The sequence below is a fragment of the Geospiza fortis genome, unplaced genomic scaffold, assembly GCF_000277835.1.
Source record: "Geospiza fortis unplaced genomic scaffold, GeoFor_1.0 scaffold1, whole genome shotgun sequence".
Lineage (NCBI taxonomy): Eukaryota > Metazoa > Chordata > Aves > Passeriformes > Thraupidae > Geospiza > Geospiza fortis.
In genome coordinates this window covers 7,171,895-7,180,566 of record NW_005054320.1, presented here as the reverse complement: position 1 = coordinate 7,180,566, position 8,672 = coordinate 7,171,895, and positions in this window count along the sequence as shown.

Sequence of the window (8,672 nt, the reverse complement as noted above, 5' to 3'; positions counted from 1 at the left end):
CCCTATTTGAGAACAGATTTTAGAGCAGAAGCGGGGGCAGTCCCTGCTCCACTTTCAGGGTAGTGAAGCCCTGCAGGGAAAAGAAGGCTGACTCGGTCCTTGCGTTTGCCGGCGATAATTCCCCAGCGCTTTCCCTCAGGCGAGCCGTAAACTGGGGATTATTTCAGTGGCCGAGTGGTTTAAAAGGATACGTGAGGGGACTGTGCAGGGACGATCAGATCTGCTCATCGGAGGTTATTTACTAAGCGCTCCCGCTTCCCTTAACGCGGAAAATACGAGACGAGCCTACGGCTGGCCGGAGCCGTCACCTCCGTAACGTGGGGAAAGAGGGAGAAGCGTGTAATCGATGCCCGGGAAAACTTTCATGATTTTGTTTTCGAGAGTCGGCAATAGGAGCGACAGGGCAAAATACACCTGATGGTGCTAACTGGAGAGAGGATAGAACGAACGCACCGGCAGATAAAAACCTCTGCCCGCCGTCTTTTGTTGCAGTACGAATTCCCCATACACGACCTTTTCCTCGTTCTTTTCTTTATTCGTTGCCCGCTACCTCTGCTTGGGCTACTTCCGAAATAAAAGCGGAGGCGTGGGGTTTGGAAAACCATGTCTGATCCAAGCCCAACCTTGAGCCTCTCTCAGACTTGCAGTGCGCTGTCAGAGCTCGCGTTGGCCCTGCATCTCCTCGCCTCTGCACGGCTCCAAACCCCGACGAGGCAAGAGACGTGATGGACGAGAGGGGCGAGTCCGGAGCCCCTCGCATCTGGTCCCCCGTGAGCTCCAAGCCCGTGGGTGGGCAGAATTACACGGCTCTGTTCCATCCACGGGCTTGCGGGGGGGGCTTAAAGCAAGGCAATGATTGTTACGGGCAAGGCGAGCGTGTTCTGCTGAGACAGGGAATAGGTCTGTGAGTTCCCGAGCCCCCCGTCATGTATTGTTGCCCACACTTTGAACACTTTGGGATTAGCTAGAGGCAGAACTCCAGGTTCACGTGGAAATGCCCCGGAGACAACGTGCGTGGGGCAAGCAGGGGAAGCCGCAGTGGCGGGCTGCAATGATCACTCTTTTCAAGCATCTCCGCGGGGAAAATTGCAGCAATTTCCATATAACGAAAACTGAGTTAAGAGGGGGAAGATAATTGAAACAATTAGTGAATGAGTTGGCGCGTTTCGAGAAATGAAGCCTTGCGCGTCCGGCATCGTTCCGTGAAGGGTGCAGCGTTGGCTGCCGTAGATAAATCGCGCTGCTCATTTTCATTCTTGTCTCGGCAAAGCCTGGCGAATCTCACCGATCCCCTCGCGTTTTCGTCGTGTGCTGGAGCCCGGGGCAGTGCCGGGGGCGGGTAGCGCATCACTCCTGCGTCTCGGAGCCTCTATGGTGCTCACCCCGAGCAGGCAGTCTCCGCTTCCATCTTCTCCCGAGGTCCAAGGGATCAGCCCCGCCGAGTGTCTTTTCAACCTCTTTTATTCCAGGCGACTGAGACTCATACATCACCGATTTTCCTAGAGCCTCGCAAACTCTCACCTGGCGCTATTGTATCCCAAATAAATTTTCTAAACAAGCATTTGCCTCCCAAATACGGATATAATCTTCACTGGCTTTCTTGTTAATGACTTCCATTGAATCGATGCGGCAAAGCTCTTTATCTTATAGTGCAATGCAGAATGAGGCGTTGTACACATATGGTTTAGTTTTTTCCCCCCTGATTCTTGCGAGCTGGGCAGCTTTCAGCCGGGAAAGGCGCACTTACACATATTTGACTCCTTGCACATTCTAGTACACTGAAACGGTACAGGATGGTTTGGGGGATATGTTTGGGCAGAGACATTAAACTAAGTCTAGGCAAAGGCACTGTTAAAGTCGATTCTGAATAAGTCTATCCTTAAGACAGAGCTAAAAATGCCCTGGACATTTTTATTGCTGTTGCTGAAAATAGGCTAAACACGGAGCGATCAATTGCCATGGCAAACGGATCAAGAGTAAGAGTTAAGATCACGTGTGAGGGGGAAAAATTATATAAATAAAGGGGGAAAAAAATCTAGAATGAATGTACGTGTAGAGCCCTTATACGAGGGGATGCGTGCAGAGCCGGGGGTGCTGTGAGCGTGGGTCTGGTGTGCAGCGTGTACCCTGCCGGGGTGAAGGCAGAGGGCAGGCGACGTTTTTGGGACCCCCGCGGCCGACACAAATTGGCGCCGCCGGGTCCCCGCAACCTTCCCCTCTTTCCCGGCCCCTGGAAAGCAGCGGGGCTGCCTGCGTTCCCCGCGCCCTCCCGAAACTTATCCCAGCTTGGAGCCTGCACCCAGGGGCTCGCCTGCCTCTCACGCCGCGTGTGTCGCTATGTATGTGAGTGTGTGTGTGAGTGTGTGTGGGTGGGTGTGTGTGTGTGTGTGTGGGAGCGTCCTCTGTGTGGGTGTGGAAGCGCTGGGCTGCCGTGTCCGTGCCTGCTTTCTGTTTGAAGGCATCTAGAAGTGTTGTCTCCGGTGTCCACAGGACCCGCTGGCAAGGCAGAGGGGGTGAGTATGAGCCCCTGGTTGTGACCCCTCTTTCTGCTGTGTCTGAGGTGCCAGGCCGTCCAGTCTGGAGTGTGATCTTTATCTTCATCTGAGAAAGAACAGCTTAGTCCCCGTTCTCCTTCTTCCTCTGAATTTGTCAGGGAAGTGTAGGTGCAGTTTTGTTTCGATCAAAGCAATGCCTGCAGAAGCGATGTGTACTTCCATCCAAACTCTCAGAACTGTGCCACCCCTTTCCAGGCTGAACTCAAACTTCTTTTCTATCTAGCAAAATCTGTTCGTGTCCCCGCTTGACAGTCTGTCCAGCTGTCTGTCTGTCTATCTTCCTTTAGGGTTGACCTTTCTGGGAGAGGCAGCCCAGGTCGCATTGTCAAGTACGTGTCCAGTCCTGTCCAGTTTGATTGGCGTGAGTTTGCCCTCAACCCTCCCTCTCCCCCGAATTCGTTCCTTTTTAAGTAATTAGACAAGGAAAGTCTCATCACCCTCCTGAGCACCTTGGGTCACCAAACAAAACCTCAGTGACAGTACTCAAAATTTTCAGAGGGTTTCTCTGAAGAAAATATACTTGTACTTATATACACGAACACACCCGTAAAATGCTTTCGAGCTGCGCCAGCGTGTAAATGAGGTGTCAACTCCGATTATGTGAAAAGAGATAACACTGATCTCCTAGGCATATTTGAAATAGGTTACCAGTTTATTGTTGGTTGGTTTGTTGTTTGGAATCTCTTCCTCCTGAAATAAACTTGAACAGATTTCTGAAATCGTTTTCCCCCATGGGGTTTCCCCCTGTTCTATGATGTATCTGCCGTTGTAAACAGGAGATGAGCAATTTCTAAATCTGGGATCAGGGTTAGAGGACCAGAAGAGTTAATGCCGCCAACCTAGTTCTGTTTCTAGACACACATGTTTTGGAATATGGCGATACGCTGACGAAAAGGTGCTCTCCGAAAGGACGAGCCTCTCGGCGTTTAGCCGGGAAACCGTGTAGGTCGGAAGCTGCAGCTGCGGAGATCGGGATCCCGAGCCCGAAAAGTTTGTTCTGTAGCTCTTTACAGTGATTATTTCTAGGAAGACCGAAGAGGTCAAGCTCTAAATTCAGCTCCGCACGGGTTTACGGCCGCAAACCGTAAGGGACGGTGCTGTAATGCTCCCAAGAGCTGGTGACACACCGGATTTTCACGTTTTGTGTGGTGCCGCTGAAGTGTCTTCTCTCCAGCGAGGTTTTGGACTTGTGCGCCGTGACGGTCTCTCGGGGAGAGGGAAACGTTTGCTAAATTTGTTTTCCAATTCCGACGTTAAAACGAAAAGGCGGCCTTTGAAGCGTCTCTTTTAAGCAGACCTGGAAACCAATTCACCGAGGATCAGTCGTGAAACCTAAAGAGGGAATGGGGAGCCTGCAAATCTTTGCAGCCGCAAAGAGAATTAATCGCATAACGCCGGCTAGACGGCGTCCGCCCGAGCCGTGAGTTTAAAAATCAAAAGAGGGAGTAAAAACCCGATGCGAAAACCAGAGAAGATGCAGCTACAATAAAAACGGGTCAGTAAAGCCTACCCTGCGCAGGCCGACCCGCATGCCCGGTGTCAGGGCGGAGGGGGAAGGTGTGACCCCAAGGTGTCACATCTGTCAGCGGGGCCTTGGCCGGGGTCCCCCGGGCAGGGGAGGCGGAGGGCGAGGCCGCGGCCGCGAAGCGGAGCTGCGACTCGCTCAGCACCACCGCGGGTGCAGCAGGCACTGCGAGGGGAAGGATCGCCTGCAGACCTGCAGCTAAAGGCCCAGAGCCCCTGCCCCGGCCGTGCTCTGCTTTTTGGCTTCTTCTGACCCAGCTCGGCCTTTTTTCCTGGTGGACTGGGGACGCCTGGCTTCTCTTGCTTTTCCGAGCAGACGACAAAGAGCTGAGATTTCTCTTCTGCGGCTCTCTGGGTGATTCCTTCTCCCTCTTTTCTGTCTTATGCTTGTCCATTAACTTTAAAAACTTGGCGGAGGTTTCTGTTCCCGGGGCTCCAGATACATCTCCTGACACGCAAGAGTCGCAGTCGGCTTTTTCCCTTTCACAGGAAACCGCCCTGCCAAATGGGGTTTCTTCTCCGCTCCAAGTTCAAAGGCACAGTCCTGAAGTAGTTAAGGGGGCAAAAGGGACAAACGTGGGGGAGGCACCGGGTCAGGAGCGCAGGGTCGAAGCCATTAGAGCCTTCGCCTCTGCGGCCTTGCCCTTTGTGGCCTCGGCATTTCGCTGCGGGCACCGTCCCTACGCCTAAGACCGAGGCGCTTGAGGGACACCAGGGAAGGGAAATACCCTGGTGCTTCTCTTTGCAAACCCTAAAGAGCTGGCACTGAGGGCCACCGAGCCCGAAAGAGTGACCCCGGCAGAGAGCGGGATTTCCCACCCGCTCTCCTGCCTTCTTGGGATCCGCGATCACTGGGGTACCGGGGCAGGCATATCCTACTAATACACGGGATAATAATTTCTCTGCCGCTCCCGGTACCTGCTTCTCTCCGTCCACTACATCCCCTGTCAGCCCGAGGGTGTCTGCTGGGGAAATCTTCCCTCGCCGCTGCCCTCTGCTCCTTCCCTGCGAGTTATTGGGTTACACTCGGCTGCTGCGTTATACGGGGCATGTGCTGCGTTGTTAGAAACCTCTATAAAAGAATAAAGACTTAGCGGCAGCCCGCGCCTGAAACTCGTTTACCTACACGTTACAACACAGTCCGCAGAGGCCGCTTAGAAGCGACGGGATTTGGGCTTGTAGAAAGACGAGTCTCCCACTATTTCTATTTGATCGAAAGAATAAAGCCGTGTAAGGTGTTTCCTGTCTACTTGAGATTTTGTGCGGCACTTTAGACAGGTTATTTCTTTGGAAAACAGCCATGGAGCCCATTGTCTTTATCTGATGCTTGAAAGATTGGGGAGGAGAGGAAGAAGAAAAATCATTGTTAAAAAACACTTTGAAGTTGTGTAACTGTTGCTGCTCCAATTTTTTTCTCCAGTTTCCAGATGCACCAGAAATCGTTACTTTGATCTCACAAAGCAGCAATTTATATTTTTTAATTTTTAAAAAAAATGGTTGGGTAACTCAAAGCGTAATGGCAAACATGCCGGGGATGAGGTCATCGGGCCGCGCGGGGCGGCCCGGGAGGCGGGAGCGAGCGGGCGAGCGCCGGGAGCGCAGGAATGAGGCGGCGGGGAAGGACGGGGCTTTCTCTGCGGACGAGCCTGGTTGCCGGAACATCTGCTCAGAGCTAATCTTACATCCCCGCTCGTTCACAAGGGAGAAGTGTGCCAGTGCACAAGGGGCTGACTGAGCGTGCGGTGGGAGCCTCCCTTTAATGCGCTTGCCAGGGGCTGGCGGAGGGGCGCGATGCCACGGAGAGAGGTGCGCACACGTCGAGTTGCAAGGAGCCCAGGAGCTATTAAAACCTGCTGCTGGAGCCGTGGCTAGGGCTAGGACACGGCTTGGCAAATGGTCCCGACACAATTTCTTCAGAGCAGGAGGGAGATCATAGAATCATTTAATATACTGAGTTGGAAAGGACCCGCAAGGATCATCGAAGTCCAATTCCTGGCCCTGCACACGGCAGCCCCATGAATCACACCATGTGCCTGAGAACGTTGTCCAAACGCATCCTGAACTCTGTCAGGCTTGGCGCTGTGACCATTTCTCTGGGTAGACCGTTCCAGTCCGTGCCCAACTACCCTCTGGGTGAAGAACTTTTTCCTGATATCCAACCTAAACATACCCTGACACAGCTTCAGGCCATTCCCTCGGGTCTTGTCACTGGTCACCACAGAGAAGAGTTCAGTGTCTGCCTCTCTGGCGTATGAGGGCCCTCTGCTTTCACTGGTGCATGGCCAACCCTCTTTGAGCGTGCCTCCAAAATTAGTTGCCCCATCTAAAACCAGCTCAGGGATACGATGCATAGGCTGGACCGGGTCGGCTCTCTCCCGTCTGCTCCCTCCGTGCCCGGAGAAGCCTGGACTGGCATCCCTGTCCCCAGGGTCACGGCCGCCGCCGGGCCGCGGTGATGGCAGGGGCCGCCCACCCGCGCGGAGGTCAGGACTTTATTTTGCTAAGGAAAATCAAATGGGAGGAAGGATAAGGGGAGTGTGTTTGTGCGGTGGACACGAGAGACACCGACCCCATCACTCTTCCACTGAAAGCGCAGGCCCGTGTTGGATGAGCGGCGTTGACTGCTGGTGATTGTCTTGCTGGGCAATCCCTGCCGCCTCTGCCTGGCTTTTCCATTCCAAAGATACCGACCCGGATCAGGCTGCTGACCCTACAGACCACGCAAAGTGTGAATTGGCTCTCTCGGGAGCCCGTCGTACCCAGTGGGGATGTTCGCAAAGCTCCTCAAGTGCCCGCCCTGGAGGGAGCTCGACCCGGGCTCTGCTTCTGCCGTGCTCGGCGGGATCCCGCTGGGATTGAGCGGGGGCTGCGCCCTCCTCCCCCAGCGCGGTGGGAGCGGCTCCGCAGCAGCCGCATCCCAGCGGGATTTCGCTGTAAGCCCGCCTGGCCCCACGCGAGCCCCTGGCAGCAGAAGGCTGGCTCTGATCCCGCTGCTGCCAAGGGGCGAGACGGCTCCAGCCGCCGGTGGCTGGCGAGCGGGCCCAGGCAGCGGGTGGGACACGTCCCGCAGGGTGGCTCCCCGCACGGGCTGGCGTGTCACCGCCCCCCTGCCCCGGGAGCGGAGGTTCCGGTGCTGCCGCAGTCCCCGCTCCGCTGCGAGGTGAGGGCTGCTCGGTGCCTCTCCCGCTGCGGGAGGGGTGCGGGGAGAGCTGCACACGCCAGCGGGAGGCGAGGTGCCCGTGGGGGACAGGAGAGCTGCCAGCTGGCGGCCAGGCACACGGCCGCCCCCTCTGCAGCCTGCGGGCAGGGAAATAAATCTGTGGTCTCCAGGGTAGGGAGCAGCCCCGCACTGCTAGAAATGTCCCTCCCGTGGGAAATGGGGCCGAAGTGACTCGAGGGTGAGGTGGTGGGATCTGTCACGACTGTTCAAACCCCTTATTTTTAAAAGGGAAGAAATGCGGGGAGAGGAGGAAGAAGAGACAGAGATGAGATGCTGACACTGAGGAGTCGCAGGGAGGCATCAACAATCGGTGCCTATAGACCACATCAAAGCACTGCAGAGCAACAATAAAATGCCTTGAAATACTTCTTAATGCAATGTTTGCATTGGGCAAGTCCACAGATGACGCCGAATTTGCCATCACAAGAGAAAAAAAGCAGCAGATGAGGTTTAACCAACATTTCTCTGAAACCCGACTATAGAGGGAAAAGAGAGGAAGGGAGAGGGAGAGATTTTTATAATCCTGAAAGGCAAGAGGAGAAACCACATCAACGCAAAGTGAGTAAAATACGGCAGGACAGGATTACTAAGGCACAGGGGGATCTTAACAAATAGACCAATATACCACAAAACATCTGTAAAGAAGAAAACTTTCAGTCAGGGTTGCTAGGGAGGCACTTTTGACTCAGAGGCTATTGCTCGGCTCTGCTATTTTAGAAGAGGCCATATTTGTTCCCCCTGGCGCTCGCGTTCCCCTGGCGATAAGGGGGAACACACAACCTGAGTTTTGTCCCGATAGCTGGAGAGCTTTTCTGGGCGGGACGCCTCTCGCACGGATGGTGAAGAAGGAAAACGGGGGCGAATGTGTTGCTGGCAAGGGGAAAGCCTCCGGGTTCCGGTCAGTCTCTGCCAAACAAGCAGTCACACTCAGATGAGCGCTTAATTGCTATTGTGTTTTTGTTTTCCAAAGGCAGGACTCTTATTCCCCGAGCGCGGCTGCAGTGTGGCACAGGCTGGCTTTGTCTGGTTGCTGTACGGCCGCTCTCGTCATGCTGGCCCCGCCTGACTGAGCCCAAAGCCAGGAGTACCTATTTAGCCTCCTGCCACCCACGCACGAGAGAATGGCTGGATGCAGGCGCCTGAACACCTCTCTGCCCTGCAGCGAGGCTCTCCCTCGCTGTCTGCTCATTCCCGAGGAGAGGAAGCCCCGACCTGTGCTGAACTGTCAGATCCCGCTCTCAATTTGCCTCGTTGCCTTCCCCCGTGGGCGAGCTGCTGTCCCCTCTGAATTTGGTTCTGCCAGCTCACCCGCTGGCGGCCGTGCCAGGCGAGCCCCGGCACTGTCCTTCCCTAAGCCGGAGGCCGTCGCGGCT